At 36.4% G+C, this 17,955-nt stretch overlaps 1 pseudogene; it reads right to left on the reverse strand.

Annotated features, from left to right (window-relative positions):
* LOC132140519 (uncharacterized) overlaps window positions 1-17,751 on the reverse strand; it is a 40,991-nt pseudogene extending 23,240 nt beyond the window's left edge.
* Between the last annotated feature and the right edge of the window lie 204 nt (window positions 17,752-17,955).

Here is a 17,955-nt window from a genome sequence, read left to right on the forward strand (position 1 = left end):
TTGTGATGGATGATTAAGGGCATTTGGGCTTTGTTTTCCCCCCATTTTTATTTCTGTGAAACAGGAAGCATGTCCATATTTTTGGGCATGACTCTATATATACATACATACATATATACACATATACACACACACACACATACACTTAATTATTTCTTACATTTATATAGTGCTTTTCAAGGCACTCAAAGTGCTTTACGTAGTCAGGGGGTATCTCCTCATCTACCACCAGTGAGCAGCATCCACCTGGATGATGCGACGGCAGCCATATTGCACCAGAACGCCCACCACCCACCAGCTTATTGGTGGAGAAGAGACAGAGTGATGAAGCCAATCAGCAGATATAAGGATTGTTAGAAGGCCATGATGGTCAGACGCCAATGGGTGAATTTGGCCAGGATGCTGAGGTCACACCTCTACTCTTTTCGAAAGACATCTTGGGATTTTTAATGACCCCAGAGAGTCAGGACCTTGGTTTAACGTCTCATCCGAAGGACGGTGCTTGTTGACAGTATAGTGTCCCCATCACTACGCTGGGGTGCTAGGACCCACACAGATCACAGGGTGAGAACCCACTGCTGGCCTCACCAGCACCTCTTCCAGCAGCAACCTAGTTTTCTCAGGAGGTCTCCCATCCAGGTACTGACCAGGCTGAGCCCTGCTTAGCTTCAGTGGGCAACCGGTCTTGGGCCCAAGGGTGATATGGCTGCCGGCAATACATACATACATACAAAGTCCTGGTATGAAACTCTAGATGGCGCAGTCCTGTAGATCTAGCTCAGAATGACATAATGACATCAGTATGACATGGCAAAGCTGAATAGTTCTCTCCTGTATCTGTAGCCAATGAGCCCGCTATCCAACATTCAAATATTTGGCTAATGCTTGTGGTAGCAGTTTCAGCACACTTCAGAGCCTCTCCACCTTCCCCAGCTCCACCTGTATAGATGAGGGCTATTCATATATGTTATGTGTGCAGCACCAATATTCTTTACATGCTCACAGCAGCATGTTGTGGATGTATTAGCAGTGCTATATACAATATATATACAAGCTGACCATTTGTGTGTTGGCATGTTCTTTAGCTACATCAGATGTGCTTTCATGATGGGAACTACGGAGTACACAAAGAAAGTGTAATGTGCACACATCAAAAAAAAATGTAGGCAGGTGCTTGATCATATGGTGTACTTTACTGTCAATATACAAAAATCGACACACTGCCACTACTGCACTCAAATAATATCTTTATTAAACAATCCAATGAACGAAAGCAAAATAAATAAATACAACAAAAATAAATACATAATATCCGAAATCACACACACACACATAACACACGCACACAAAAGAGATTTCAAGTCAAATTCTAAATTTAAACCTTTTAGAGAAAGAGTAATGTATAGATTATGCTTTCCTCTGTAATAAGATTTTATTGATGTCATCACCCTTTCTGGGTACTTTCACTTGTTCAGTACCTAAATATCGACAAGTCAGCAAAGTATGTGTGAAAGCATTGAAATGAATGTCAATGGTGTTTATTTTGTCATTCAACCATATATTGTTTCTATGTTTGGTAATGCATGTATTTAAACAAAGTTTTGTTTTACCTATATAAGCAAAGCCGCATGACATTTAATCATATAAATTATATTTTTGGTATTACAAAAGATAATTCCCTTAATTTTATCTATTTCCCTGGGTGAGGATGGCTAAATGTATCGCATTTGTGCTAGTTAAGTTATATTGTGCACACTGTCCGCATCTATAATTGGCATCGGGGACTGAAAAGGGAATACTTGAGCATTCTAACCCTTGGTCAGCTCTCTGTCATGGTTGGTAAACCGTGATCTCTGGGTTTGCACCTTGTGTGCAAGTCTGTGTGTTATGCGTCAGCACTGATTAGTTAGTCTCTGTTAATTGTCATCAGCAACAGCTGTCACTCATTACTCATCCCTATATAATGGCTTGTCTAACGTCTTGTGTTCATGAGACGTTGTTTCCTGTTTGTAACCTGTGTCTTGCTTTCTTATGTGTTTCTGCGTTGGATGCCTGTGTCTTCCCCTGGAACCCCGTCAACTCTTCGCAACCACCATCAAGCAACACAACTTACCTTCGGCTCGCTTCCCCGCAGTTCCTGTGCCACCCTCTCCTGCTGCCTTCTCACCTCCGCCTTCCGGATTCATCACTCCTCTCCACCATCTTGGACAGTACCTTCCTCCCAGCGTTATTTGTGTTCCAGTTTTGTATTGTTCAACTCGCACTTGCTTCCAGCTCCTCCTTCACCCAGTCGTCACACTCTCACAATCATTTGTCGTATATTAAGAGCTCGTTTATACACATTTTGTGGAGTATCTCTCAGTCCCTGATGGCAATTTAAATTCCTGCACAAAAATGATCTGTATGAAGAATTTCAGTCAGGTTTCAGGCCCCACCATAGCACAGAAACTGCACTTGTTAAAATTACAAATGACCTGCTTCTTGCGTCAGATCAAAGCTGCATCTCATTTCTAGTCTTACTTGATCTTAGTGTCTTGCCTTCGACACCATAGATGATGACATACTCATAGATCGATTACAAAGCAAGGCTCTAAGATGGTTTAGATCCTACCTGTCCGATCGCTACCATTTTGTTTACTTAAATGGGGAGTCATCTCAAAAAACACTACACAGAATATTGTAGATTACAATCTGCAACTAAACGGATGTACTGTTACTACTTCTACAGTCAAAAATCTGGGTGTTATATTAGAGAGCAACTTGTCTTTTGAAAATCATATTTCCCTTGTTACAAAAACTGCATTCTTCCATCTTAGAAACATTGCCAAGCTACGAAACATGTTGTCTGTTTCTGATGCAGAAAAGCTAGTTCATGCATTCATGACCTCTAGACTGGACTATTGTAATGCACTTCTAGGTGGTTGTCCTGCTTTTAATAAACAAGCTACAGGTAGTCCAAAATGCAGCAGCTAGAGTCCTTACCAGGTCAAGAAAATACGATCATATTACCCCAATTTAACAGTCTCTGCACTGGCTACCTATTAAGTTCCGTATCAGTTACAAATTATCATTACTTGCCTATAAGGCCCTAAATGGTTTAGCTCCTGCGTACCTAACTAGCCTTCTACCACACTACAACCCATCACGCTCCCTAAGGTCACAAAACGCTGGACTTTTGGTAGTTCCTAGGATAGCAAAGTCCACTAAAGGAGGTAGAGCTTTTTCACATTTGGCTCCCAAACTCTGGAATAGCCTTCCTGATAATGTTCGGGGTTCAGACACACTCTCGCTGTTTAAATCTAGATTAAAAACGCATCTCTTTCGCCAAGCATTTGAATAATGTATCTTAAATTGTGAGTATAGTTGTATCTGATCAAATGTGCATTCTTATTCTTTAGCTTGGGTTAAACTAATTAATTTTACTTTGTTGGAACAGCAGCTATGCTAATGATGTCTCTATTTGTTTCTATGTTTTGCTAGGATTTAACTAGGATTTACACAAGTTCCAGTCTGGATACAGAACACCTGAGAAGAGATGGTGCTGACCCTTAGAGGACCTCAGATGATGCTAACCCTGAATCAACAACAGAACTAACAAATATTGTTACAAGTATGACTGTATCATATAATTATTATAAATTATTAATAATATTAATAATGTTCATCATCTGGCTGACTACGTCTTGTATTAATTTTTCTACAAATCCTGTCATATGTGCACAAACTGACAGTGACCACTTATAAGCTATTACTAAATATTGTAGAAACATAATTTTCTGTAAAGTTGCTTTGTAACTTGTAATTTGTATTGTAAAAAGAGCTATACAAATAAACTCGAATTGAATTGAATTGATTAATCACAGAGGTCCATGTTTCTCATATCTCTTCTTTCGCAAAAAAAAGAAAAAAAAACATTAAGCTTTCACCTACCAATAAGAGGACAATACCCAAAGCTCAATTTAACACTTTTTTTTTTCAAATCTATGTTTAATTCCATTTTGCAGAACTATAAAAATTTCTCATGAGCAGATAAAGTGTAGCAAAATCAGTAGATTGGCCTTTGGACAGCCACATACTATAGAGAACCCCACGGATAACATACCCTCACAAAAGGCAATAGTCTTGCTATACATTTGATGAAATTATAAAGTATTATGGTGTAACCCAGAGTGATTACAAATAGACAAAGGAATAAGAATAAATAAACCAGAGGGAAAAAAAGAAAAAAAAGTAAATTAATAACTTAATTCATAAATGCGAAGTTAAAACTTTTCATAAAGGAAAAACAGTGTTTTTTTTCTCTTATTTTTCTTATGTTGAGAATGTAGGAATTGTACATCGTTGAATGTTATGTTGCCTTTTAAGAGAATGTGAGGTAGAGTTCACTTGTCGACCTATCAGGAGAAACGCAGCGTGAAGCAAGCGGATGATGTCACCATGATGTCACCTCTGATTGTCCATGATGTCACCATGATGTCACCTCTGATTATTCAGAGTGAAACTATTAGTAATTGAAACCTGAAACCAGATAAAGCGTCTAGAAAGACATTGATTTTACTTTGAACTGAACTTTATTTTGTTTCTTGAGTGATTTTGAGTTATTTTTGAATGTTTTTCAATGTGAACACGACGATGACGCAGAGTGAATTCATCACCGCATGGAAGATGGCGAGCCTCCCAGCGAATCTCAATTGCAAATGAAACCATCGAACGATTTCAGCGGATTCACTGCTAGTTTTCCCTGGACGGAGGAAAAATAATCTGTGAGTGAACAAACATCAAACTCTTCTTTTCTTATCCTATGTGCTATTCTGTTCAATACGATGGAAGAAGGCCTGGATGATTGCATCTAACGTCTCATTTAGTTTTGGTCGATTGTTCAACACAACAGTAGGCCTGGATTGTTGCATTCTACTCAATCGGGTATGGACGATTGTTTTTTTTTTTATTCAGAGACTGGTAACTTTATTTGAAAATGCATCACTGAATTTATTGGTGTTTTGAAATGTATACACACTAACAGCTGAATTGTGTTTTTTTTGTTTCAATACCTGTATTGTTCTAATTTGAAGATAAGGTTTATTGGGTGAAATATTTGCAATGTAAGTTCATTTTTTGTTTTTGCTGAATAGTCTTTGAATATCACATTCAAATTTAAAGCTACAGAGTACTCAAACAATTGAAATAGGCCAGTGTAGTTTCCAGTTAAGCAATCTAAAATCTATAACGATTTAAATAAAACATCTAAAAGATAATTAGGTAAATAAGAATTAAACTAGCAAAAGGTTATACACTGAACTATTAGTAATATACTACAAGTCTTGATTTCAAAAGGATTTAAAATGAATAAGTCCTAAAAGGAAAAAAAATTAAAGAAGGATAAATAACAGATCATTCTAGTAAGAAAACAAACCCAGAACTCAGTTTATTTATTTTCCTTGCATTTATTATCAATCAGTAATTTCATTGTTATTTTGTTGATCATCAGTATTTTTCATTTTTGCTGCTTTTACCTGAAAGAGAAATAATTTGTTAATTGTTTTCATTTATCATTTGGCTTGATATAAATTTTTCAATATAATTTGAATTTACCTTTGTTGGTTGTCTGTTTTTTTCTCAATCTTTCACTGCTGCTACTTATGAACCTAGAGGTAGGTTGTTTACTTACCTGGGTGTCCATTCAGCCGTGATGCCCTGGTGACCTGTAGGAGGCGCTACAATTGAGCTAGCCACATGCAATATTTTGATGAAAAATGCACTCACCCCTTGGAGTCCGTGTTCTGAGTTTTAGGGTGAAGTGAGGGGTCTTGGGAGTGGCCTCTGTCTGCTGGCCAGAACTAAACACTTCCTGCAGGAGCTCACTGGGTATGTGCAGATGGACTTGTTGACTTCTCATGAATGGTAGCTCATGGCCTAGAAGAGACAAAAATGGAGACAGGAAATTGTTATTTTAGATTGCAGGAGATTTCATTTTCAAAGAACAGTGATGGGGCCAAAAAAAGTATTATTGTGTTTACCTTATTGCTAACATATTTGATTCTGTATATGTTTGAAAAAAGCAAGCATAAAGCATGTGACACTGAGAACAGCTTTTGGTTTGTTTTCTGATCCCTCTATAACTAGCATAAAATCTGTACAAAACTCTGACAGGTGGATTAGCGTGCAACTTTATACTGGAAATCCAGCTAAGCTTCAGATTAATTTTTTTAGACAGTGAAGATCAGTTTTTGTGTGTTTGGGAATGTTTACAGTTGGCATTTGGAGATAATTCTCCTGAGGTTTCCCTATTACAACATAGGGAGAAACAGGCAGACATATAAAAAGTTTAATTGAGTTTTGGATTCTGTTATCTGATGCTAAATCTCTTATATCCTGTTGTTTCATACAACAAACATTACTTGCATACATATGACTTTGGGGGTCTGAGTGCACAGAATTCTTTAATAATAGTTGATAGAGCCTTTTTTTCTATCATTCCTACTAGTCTTTCATTACGGAGCTTTCTATGACGGAGAGTTTCATCACAGCTCAGAGCTTTTAAAGAAACCTTGCAATCACATTCCAAAGAGGATTTCAACCAAGATGTGAGAATAAATGAGGAAAAACCATCAAGACATTCTTTAAAAAAATAATAATAATATGTAGGCTTGAGTATAATATACCATTTTAACCAGAGAAGAACTTTGTAAATACTCTTTTAATTATGCATGACATCTGTAAATAACTGAAACTAGACTGACTGTAAGAAACACAACTGACAAACTAGTTCATTCTCCCACTTTGAATCTTGTGAATGTTATTTTTGAGGTATAACAACAACAGAGAGACACACAAAAAATATTCTAAGAAAAAAGTGAATTTCACAAAAGAAATATAAAGTCTGTTAAGACAAACTCTGAATCATGATGGCAAACAGACAGACAGACATTTCAATTCAGATCCCGTGTCACGGCCTGAAAGGGAGGAAATTCTTCAGTTCTGAATTTTTCTCAACCGTGATGATATATTTATTTGATGTTGAGTTTGTCTGAGAAGCATGCCTTGTAATTAATATAAACTATTCATATATTTTTTAGGTTAAATTTGTGGTAATGGTTGGTTTAGATGGCTTGTTTAGATTGTATTAGATTAATCCACACATGAGCAGTTATTTTCTCAAAATTGTTGCAATATTCCCTAATTAGCAATTTTGTATGTCATTTAAATGTCTGGTGAATGAAATATGTTGAACCCTGCATGGGTACAATTTTAAAAATTGGCACACAAAAGGAAACATAGTTACCAATCCAAGATTAGTTTGCCACCCCAATCTACCATGAGTTCACAATTGCTTTAAAAAGTATCTTCATACTGTATGTTTGTGTGTGTACTTACTGGACTTAACATTTTGGGGACAAAAAAATCAGGGTAACACTTTATTTTAAAGTGTCCTTGTTACACCTGTTACATGTACTTACTATTATAATAACAATAAATGATGCATAATTACATGCAAGTTACCCTAAATCAAACCCTAATCCTAACCCTAACCATATAGTAAACACATGCAGTTAATTAATATTACTCAGCACTTAAATGTATAGGTCTTATTACACTCTAACAAGGAAACCTTAAAATAAAGTGTAACCAAAAATAGTAAGCTAAAGCTGACAGAATCTTTAAAAACCTGAAAATAAAATAAATCAAGCTGTTAAGGTTAATGTGAGAGTATGGGTTAGGGTTAGTTTAATGTATTTATAGAAAAACAAAAAAAATGTCTATATGCAATGCCCTTATTTAGAATAGGTTGATGTGTGTGTGTGTGTGTGTGTGTGTGTGTGTGTGTGTGTGTGTGTGTGTGTGTGTGTGTGTGTGTGCGTGTGTGTGTGTGTGTTTGTGTGTGGGTGTCATCACCAATAAGGGAGTATGTTTCCTCTTCTTTCTCATAATTTACACTCAGTCGGTAGTCAGAGACTTTACCCTGCACACAGGAAGTAGTCAATATGTTTTGAAAAGAGAGAAGAATGAGGAAATGGCTGTTACCAAATGCAGGAAATGCCAGTGGACAAACTTGGCATAATATAGGGTTACTGGTGATCAGACAACAGAATGATGTACATAAACTTATAGAACCACATTGCCTGGCGAGGTAGTCAGATACTCCAAGATACAAGATGATATCGGGGTCAAAGAAAAAGCATGTGTCTCTCTCATTTGGACCACTCCCTTGTACTCAGCTTTGCTTTAAAGATGATACATATAATATATTACAAAACAACGAGAGGCTTTTGATGATTGCTTACCAATAGTTTGCACTGCTGTATGATGTGCTGAACCACATTTTCTGCAGTCGTGCTCACATCCACAGCCACAGCAATGGTCTTAACAGCCAACAGTGTGTAAACAAGCAACAACAATGCCCATCAACTCCCAATGAAAAGATTCAGGCTAGAGTACAAATAACTTCCACTTGTAAACAGAGATATGAATTCAGAGGACTGGGAGTGGCTCGGCTCCAAATTAAACTAAAAAGGCGCTTGTGTACCGCTGAGCTATTGTCATCTGGATCGCAAATCAGCAGGACGTAGAGAAGAATGGCATTTGGCAAGACTTTTTGCCTGGCTCTGCAGGTGTTCCTGAAGAATAAAACATTATTAGAAACAAACAGCAACAAATGCGAAAGCTTGTGACAAATACAAAGACATGGAACTGTCAAGAAAATTGACAACATAAATCACAGCTGGAACACTTCAATATTATAAAGGAAACTCTTATTGTGTTACAATAAACAAGGTTATGGATGTGATCCATTTAATTTTTCTTACCATTGAAGAGCATGTAACCATCTTTCCTTTGCTTCTGATGAGCTAAGATTTGGGAGGACAGGTATAAGAGAGAGAAAGAGAGAGAGAGAGAGGGTTAGATTTCAGTTTTCCCATTCAAGTGTTTGACATTAACATGCTAAGGAGATTTTTCAGATAGATGCATCTGAATGAGAATATAATAACATGAGGTCTGATACTCTTGAGTGTGGTTTGCATGTGATATAGGTTTGCTAATGACTCATTTTACTATTTAGTCCAATTTACATCCATGTAGACAAAATAAATAATCATGACAATCATCAACATTACTCAAGCCTATGGAGGACATATTGTAAACAGTACAATTGCAAAACTATGACAAAAAAAATACAATAAAAATACACTTCCCTCATACAGTCCTAATAGCAAAAGTGAACCAGCATGATTTTATACTTGTTGCTTGTAATTTTCTTTTGAAAGCATGTTTTTGTGTAATATAATCTCTTTTCTCTCTCACATCAGCTGACCTCCCCAGCTCTGTAATCTTGTGCAGAGTACTTTAAGATTTCACCTTTCAAAATCCTTCATTTTTGTAGATAGACATCTAAATTGCACTGGTGAATTTACATACAGTGCATACAATTCTGAAAATGGCTGTGATTCTTATCTTTTTTTCTCAGGTCTGTGTTTTTGTAAATTATGGGTGTGAGGATTTGTTCTGTGCATTTATGAATTGTTGGGCAAATTCCAATCAGAAGTGACTATCTCTATACCTTACTCACTCTGAAAGGCAAAAACCCTGAAATTAACACTTTGGAAGAAGCAGACCAAATGTTTCTCAGTGTAGCGTGGACCAAATTTGGCAAAAAGAACACTGAAATTTAATTTCCAAATGATCTTCACCTACAATGTTCCCATGACAATGTGCACAGCAATATGCTCTTTCAACATTAATCAATTATTACTGCAGTTCACACTGTTTTTACAAATAAATATGCATTTTGTATTTAAGTTTTTACAATTTCTCTTTTATAGTGTGTGTGTGTTCTTTCTCTGCTCTCAGCCTTACAAAACTATACTCATCCATGGACACTGTAGGTAGTCACATTTACCTAATATATCTACTAATCCTACCTATTACTACCTACCTTGTTATTTAAACTTTGTATGAAATGCATAACAAAAATGTGTGTAATGTTGTATATTAAACAAAACATAACTTCTTGTTTACACATTATGTCAAATTGTAGCTTTAAAATAAATGCTTGCTTTAAAACACCATAAATCACCATAAAAACAAAAAATAATTGTACCCTTTGTTTATGTACTTGAATGTATATGTGGAATAAAAGATAGAAATCCCTTTAGATTCATTCGTTTCTTGTCTAAATCCTATATTCTGTTTTTTATGCATTCACTGGACAAATAATGCTATACCCTATTCTAGACTTTATTTCTTAAGGAGGTTAAAACCTAAAGTTATGGGTTTTCGATGTCTTGGTGAGATGCTGTTAAACAAACACCTTCATCTTTCACATTTCCTGTCTGCTATTTTTCACATTAGTTTCATGATGCATCTGTCCCCAGCATCTTTGTATAACAACATTATTTGTTTACTATACCATATAGCCTTTGAGGGAGTATACACTAGAGGAACAATCAAAAAGGTCATCACTACACCGTCTTTGTGATATTAAATAACTAATAGCATACTCAGTCTTGTTTTTTTGTATACTGTAAATTCCAGCATACTTTGTGCTTACCACTTCAAGGATTTTGACTTCTACAGTAAAACAACAATAAACAATAAAACCTCTGTCTAGGAACTGTCCAAGGCCGTCTCCATGGCAACTTGCTGTGACGCTGTAAAATCTGCGGACTGAGGCGTCTAGAGAGAATCGCAACTCTCCAGGCCTACAAATACACAAACTCTTACACATATACAGACATGCATTCCCCCCCCCCCCACCCCCCGCCTTCGCCGCTTTGATCCGCCAGTCTGGCAAGCGGGTCTGTTGCCAGCGCTTTTTAGCTGCAGGACCGGACGGCTGTTTGCCTGCGCTGGATTACCTCGACACCCCAATTTCCGTCCCCAGTTGCAAAGTCGTGTGTCTATGGTGTATTGATTATGTGCTTTTTTGCCGAGGTTTTTTTCCTGTTCCCATACTGTGCTCCCATAAGGAGCATAGTCTGGGTGTTGGTTTTTTTTCTCCTCACTTTCCTAATGTTATGCTGTATTTCTTCCTAAAATACCCTGTCTTCCTGTCCTGTCTACCCCATTGTCATATTGTATGTATGTATGGACAGGTTGATGGCTAATTTCGCTGGTACTTGTGACTAGTGACAATAAAGGGCTACTACTACCATATGTCTAATGAAGTATTTACACATGGAAGCATATGGGTAGCAATATTTAATTTGGAATGTAATATGCAAAATGACAATGCAATATGTAAAATAGCAATGCGTTTTAATAACTTATAAAGCTTTAAAATTAGTATTAATTTTACATATTAAAACTAGTGTGCTAAATGGCAAATGAAAATTATGTAATTTAATTTTCATTTTCATTTTGCACCATACGTTGCACAAATGTATTGGAAAATGTAAATGTAAATACAGAAATGCATTGCCATTTTACATATTGCATTGTCATTTTGCATATTACATTCCAAATTGAATATTGCTACCCATATGCTTCCATATTTACAATTCACAAAAAAAGGTAGTAATGCCAAACACTTGTGCAAAAATCCAGTAGGCAAAAAACATATGGTAGGTACTGTAGATCCAAAATTTACAAAGAAACAAAGATGAAAGAGATCCCAACTTATATGGAAAGAAGTGCAAATGTGCAAGTGCAGAACGTCTTCGGTTATTAACCCTTCCGCAGTGCCATGTGCCACCAAGCAACACCTGCACTCATCAAAACATGTATTATAGTAATTATTACAGCTCTCACGAACAGCTTGTAAACAAATTCACATATACATTTATAAGTATATGTATGTATATGTATATATGTGTGTGTGTGTGTGTGTGTGTGTGTATATATATATATATATATATATATATACACACACACATACACACACACAAAAAACAACGTAAGTGGTTAGATGATGCTTTGGAGAGGGTAAGAAAGGCAGTCTGTAAACCTGCTAAACACAAATCTTACTCCGTTGTCTGCTCTACGACATATTCTTATCTCATTAATGCCATTAAAGATATCATTAAGAAACAATGGTATATACTATCTTGTGATTCAGTGAGGAAAACGATTTTTGCAGATCTCCCCCTTTTTATTATTACAGAGCAAGGAATATAAGGGCCTTTTTAGTCAGATTGGATACTTATGTCAAGGATGGTATTGATGGGTGCATAAATAGGGATGTTGGTTTTTATCTTTGTCCGAAATGCAATCCATGTAAAAATTTATACAAATGAGTTGTATAACTGATCACACAAAATTAAAATTAAACAACTGGTATCATTTGCTTCCACCAATGTGATTTATCTGTTATCTTGTCCGTGTTTAAAAATTTGTGGCTAAGACAAATAGACAAATTAGAACTCGGATCATTGAGCATATGAGAGCTATTTGGAGGAAAGATTTCAAATCAGCTGTGGCTCACCATTTGGTTGAGATGTCTCATTCAGTCCTAGACCAAAATTTTATAGCTGCTGAAAAGTTGACACAGACTCATTGAGGAGGGAATTTAGAACATAGACTTGTGCAAAAGGAATGTAGGTGGATTATTGATTTTAAAAGTCTATACCCGATTGGTATGAATGAAGATTTGTCTTAGATTATTTATAAAATAATTTAACAATATATATGGGGGACTCGAAGAGTACTTGGGTATTATGTTCATTGACTGAGTCATGAGATAATTATATGTAAATGTGTATATTTTGTTTGCATATTTTGTTGATATCGTTGTATATGGATCATTTTGGATGACTTATAAATGTATTTGCTGTATTTTGTTATAGATTAGAGATATATATGTGTATTTATTTAAAAGATCTTTGTGATACTAGGTGTATTACGATAATACATGTTTTAATGAACGCAGGTCTTGCTTGGTAGTATATTGCGCTGAGGATGGGTTAATAACCAAAAACTTTCTGCACATTTGCACTTGTTTCCACATATTTTGTGACCTCTGAACAATAAATGGAATACGCTTTTTGAGCTGTATTTGGATGAGTGCCAATCTCTTTCATTTTTGTATAATGAAGGACTTCTCTTTCAAGCTCAGTTCGGCACTCTGTCCATCACATTCCTGATTCTTATTAAGCTATTTTTTGTCTGCATTCAGACCAGATAATCTAAACTTAACATGAGAAAAGCTGCACCTTATCACACAGTGTAGTGTAGTGTAACAGCTGAGTGGGTGGATCTCAGTGTAAAGGGGTCATATGTCGTTGCTAGAAAGAACATTATTTTGTGTATTTGGTGTAATGCAGTGTGTTTATCCAGTTTAAAGTTCGAAAAACACATTATTTTCCACATAATGTACATTACTGTTGCTCCTCTATGCTTACTGTTCTGAAAAGCGAAGTGTATGCTGATTGGCTAGCTATCCAGTGTGTTGTGATTGGCTGAATGCCTCAAGCGTGTGACGGAAATGTTACACCACTTAACAAACTGTGATGCCATCTCCCGGCATGGCCACACAAAAACCAATAAAACCCATTACAAATGAGGCATTCATTGCATCCAGTGGGGACATAATTACTGATTATAATGACTTACACTGTCTTTTCTACATGTTGCGGTGCATATCAAAACTAGCATCACCAGTGGCAAATTCTTTAAATACACTGAACTAAATCATAAATGCAACACTTTTGTTTTTGCTCCTCATTTTCATGAGCTACACTTAAAGATCTAAGACTTTTTCCATGTACACAAAAGGCCTATTTCTTTCAAATATTGTTCACAAATATGTCTAAATCCTTGTTAGTGAGCACTTCTCCTTTGCTGAGATAATCCATCCACCTCACAGGTTTGGCATATCATAGTGCTGATTAGACATCATGATTATTGCACAGGTGTGCCTTAGGCTGGCCACAATAAAAGGCCTCAACAGAGTTTAACAGTAAAACTGAATCCGTCAGGAAATACATGATCTTAATCATTTTATAATGTTGCCTGAGGTGCACTTATAATCTTGGTGTTTTTTTTTTCCTGAACAAAAATGAAATAACAAATAAAATATAAATGCTCTGCTGGAGACATCAATGTGAACACCCATTGCTATGATTGGCTAACAGCCTGAAAACCTTTACTGCATTATTACAATAACAGCTGCCAAAATTTGTTAATTGTGAAAATTTTTGATTCTAGCATTTTATTTAGATTCTCACTGCGCTGTAACCCGAGCACATTTATGTCTAATGAGCACACGATGCAGCATGATTTCTGCAATCTTATGAATACTTTTATCAAGACTGACACAGTGAAAACACAATGAAGATAAAAGACTTGTTGAGCAGTGATTATAACAGGAGTTTTGGCAAAAATAAAGAAATCAAATCACTAACAGATCTTGAATTGACGTCTCCAGCAATTAAAAACAGAGCAAACTTTTATCGCGTTCTGCAAAGGAAATAATCCCAATATAGAGAATAGATGGTTCTCATCCTTCTTACAGGAACAGTGTGAACTAGTTTAGTCACTGGCTTGATTTACTAAATCATAAACCACTTGACATCAAAGAATGTCTTTACATATTTAATTTATCACAGATCGTGATGCTCATGAAATGCAGTTAGGCCTAAAGATTTTTATATTATGTTTCTCAAGGTTTGTTTGTCTGATGTTATTATATAATTATATCTTGTGAAGATATTATTAAATATATTAAATAAAACATGCCATTTGTAAATGCAATAATGTTTTGTTGTATTCGACTTTATTTCCAGACTCAAGGTCTATTAACAAGAAACACACAATACAAACCAAAACAATACACATTAAAAAAGACAGTTATACCAATATTTTCTCATAGAGGACTGATATCGCACTTCAGTAAGCCTATGATTTGACAACAACATTATAATATTATTATGTGAATTGTTCAGCCGACAAATAAATGTATACTGTACATCAAATTTCTAATTAAAGCCGGGAATTATTGTACTCACAAAATTTACAGAATAAATGTATTTATTATTTATCACCCTACATCCTATATCCCTACAACTCCTGTTCCTGTTCTATTTTATCTATAACACATCTATGCATACAATTTATATTTTTTTGTGGTTTATTTATATTTATATATGTGTACTTTATTAACATCTTATTTTTATTATCTCAGTGTTGTTGTTGTTTCTGTGTACTGGAAGCACACATTGGCAATAAAGCTCTTTCTAAAATCACTTGGACTGCTCCATCTTGTTCTTTTCAGCAGGATCCTCATACAGTCATTGTACACAACCTGAATCTTGCATAGGCTCTCTAACTTTACCTTAACCCACAAAGGAGCAGTATAAAATGAAGTACAATATGTTCTAAAAAGGTTTATCTTTGCCTGATCTGAACACATATATAATTTTCTCACCAACATATTTGCTTGAGCATATCTTACACCGTTGTCATCATCATCACTCATTTCATAATGATATGATCTAAATATTTTGCTGTAGTACATACATTTAAAATTTGCCCTGATAAATACAAAATCTGGGAAAATCCAATCTCTATGTTCTTTGGTTCTACATATCTGTCGGACTCTGTTCCATGTCTCGTATTGTGTTTTCCTTCCCCACGTGCTCCAGTTTTGTTATGCTCATATTTCGTTCTTCCCATTCCTGCCCTTATGTTCATTTAATCCAGGTGTCCCTTGTTTAGTTAATTTGAACCTAGGTGTGTCCCATTAGTTTCTGTGTATTTAAACTGTGTTCTGCCTCTTGTTTCCCGTCCCCTGTTAAATGTAATTTCGTTTTCTGTGTTTCCCGTGTTCCAAGCTTTGAGTTCATAAAGATTTTTGAATTTACTTTTCTCCTTGTCTCCTCGCTCCTTCGTTCCCATGTTCCCTTGTGTGAATAGTGACAATATCATGGCAACACTCTTTTTTTTATTGTATTGTATTGCACATCATATCTAATGTCATAATAATCAGATATCAAAACATATATTAAGCAACTGTTGAAAACCAACACTAGAACAACTAGATCATCAGCATACATCAAAATTCTTAATATTAGTTTGTCAGTTTACTGAATAACTTTAGATGATTAACTCTATCGAAAGCTTTAGAAGCATCAATAAAGCCGATTATAACAGTGGAATTTTTTCTTTTATACAGTTCTACTACTTCCTTCAGAGCATATATACAGAAATCAGTAATATAGTGAGCCTTAAAACCAAAGTAATTGTCTGTGGTGTCAAGATAAACACCTAATCGATCTAATATGATTCTTTTCAAAACCTTTGACACAACACTCGCTAAAGCAATTGGTCTATAGTTATCCAAATTACCTACCTTGCCAGCATTATCCTTAATAACAGGCAACAAGGATAATGACAACATACTCTGGCAGCAGCCCATGTATCATAAAATCAGTGAAGCAAATTGCGAGAACAACCATAAGCCTAGGGCTCGCCAGTTTGAGGTGTTCGGCAGTAATTTGATCAAAACTCCCAGTTTTCCTATCTTTAAGCAAAATTATTGCTTGATAAACCTAATTTGTTGTAATACTCCCTGTATCCATACTAGAAATTATATAACGTGGAGGCAGCTAATGTATATTAGCCCCCAGCACTCTCATTGGCATGGCTCATAATAATAACGCAGAACAACTGAGCCTTCAGGCCTCAGCTCCAGGCTGTAAATCTCCTCCACATTAATGCACTCAGCACTCCATTTAAATGAACTGTATCTATTGTTCATAGTGTCAATGCGTTAGCAATTCACATCTTGGCCAAGCTTTTCTTTAAGATAGTTTGACAACATTTTCAGCATTTCGATATGGAGTAAATTGGGTAGCAAACACAGTATAGTTCGCACCACACTTATGTTCCCTCGTGCCCCTGTACCAATAATAGGCTTAGACATCCTTTTTTTATCTGTAGCTTAACCAGCTCAATGTTTAGTTGGAGGTGTTTAGCCATCCACATAATTCCTCCTGCATCTGCCATGTTTCACTACCAGACTGATGATTTCTGTTGCTCCTCTGATGTCATGGAAGTAGACTCCTCAGCCGCCGAAGATCCTGTGCCACTTGCAGTCAACTCCAAGCCTACATCGCATTCCACAATGGGGGCACCTGCTGTTTTTCCCTCACAGGCATTTTTAAGCTCACATAGTGAATCCAGACCATGGCCTCCTTTACGACTTATTTCTAGCCACCTCTCCACATTGGAAACTTTGTTATCAGAGTAGCAGCACATAGATCTTCCCTGATATTCGCTTGTAGTTTCACTGCATGTCGTAGTGCGTTCACTGCACTGTGCAGATACACCATCTTACAGAGCAGGCTTGAAACATCCACGCTGTTAAATGTCACAGGTGGTAACTAGTCCAAGAAGCGTGACCCAAATCGGGGAATGTTTTCAACCCACTAATTAATCACTTTTTTTATGCACCAACTAAAAGACACCATCCTCAAGCACTGTGGAGAATCAACAACTGGCAGATTATCTGAATTAGTTTTACTGCAGGTTCGAAAAAACATACCTCCTCAGGGTTGTATTCTCTCCACACTGCTCTTCTCCCTCTACACGAATTACTGCACATCTAAAGACCCCTCTGTCAAGCTCCTGAAGTTTGCAGATGACCCCACACTCATCGGCCCTCATTCAGGACGGTGATGAGTCTGCTTACAGACAGGAGGTTAAGAAACTGGCTGTCTGGTGCAGTCTTTACAACCTGGAGCTCAACATGTCAAAACTCACCATCATGAACAGCACTGTAACGACAGTGGCGTCATCCAGGTTCCTTGGCACCACCATCTCTCAGGACCTAAAGTGGGACACTCACATATACTGCATTGTTAAAAAGGCACAACAGAGGCTGTACTTCCTTCACCAGCTGAAGAAGTTCAACCTGTCACAGGAGCTGCTGAAACAGTTCTACTCCGCCATCACTGAATCCGTCCTCTGCACTTCTATAACTATCTGGTTCAGCTCAGCTACCAAATCTGAATTCAGAAGACT

Source organism: Carassius carassius, chromosome 5, assembly GCF_963082965.1.
Source record: "Carassius carassius chromosome 5, fCarCar2.1, whole genome shotgun sequence".
In the NCBI taxonomy this organism is placed as follows: Eukaryota; Metazoa; Chordata; class Actinopteri; order Cypriniformes; family Cyprinidae; genus Carassius; species Carassius carassius.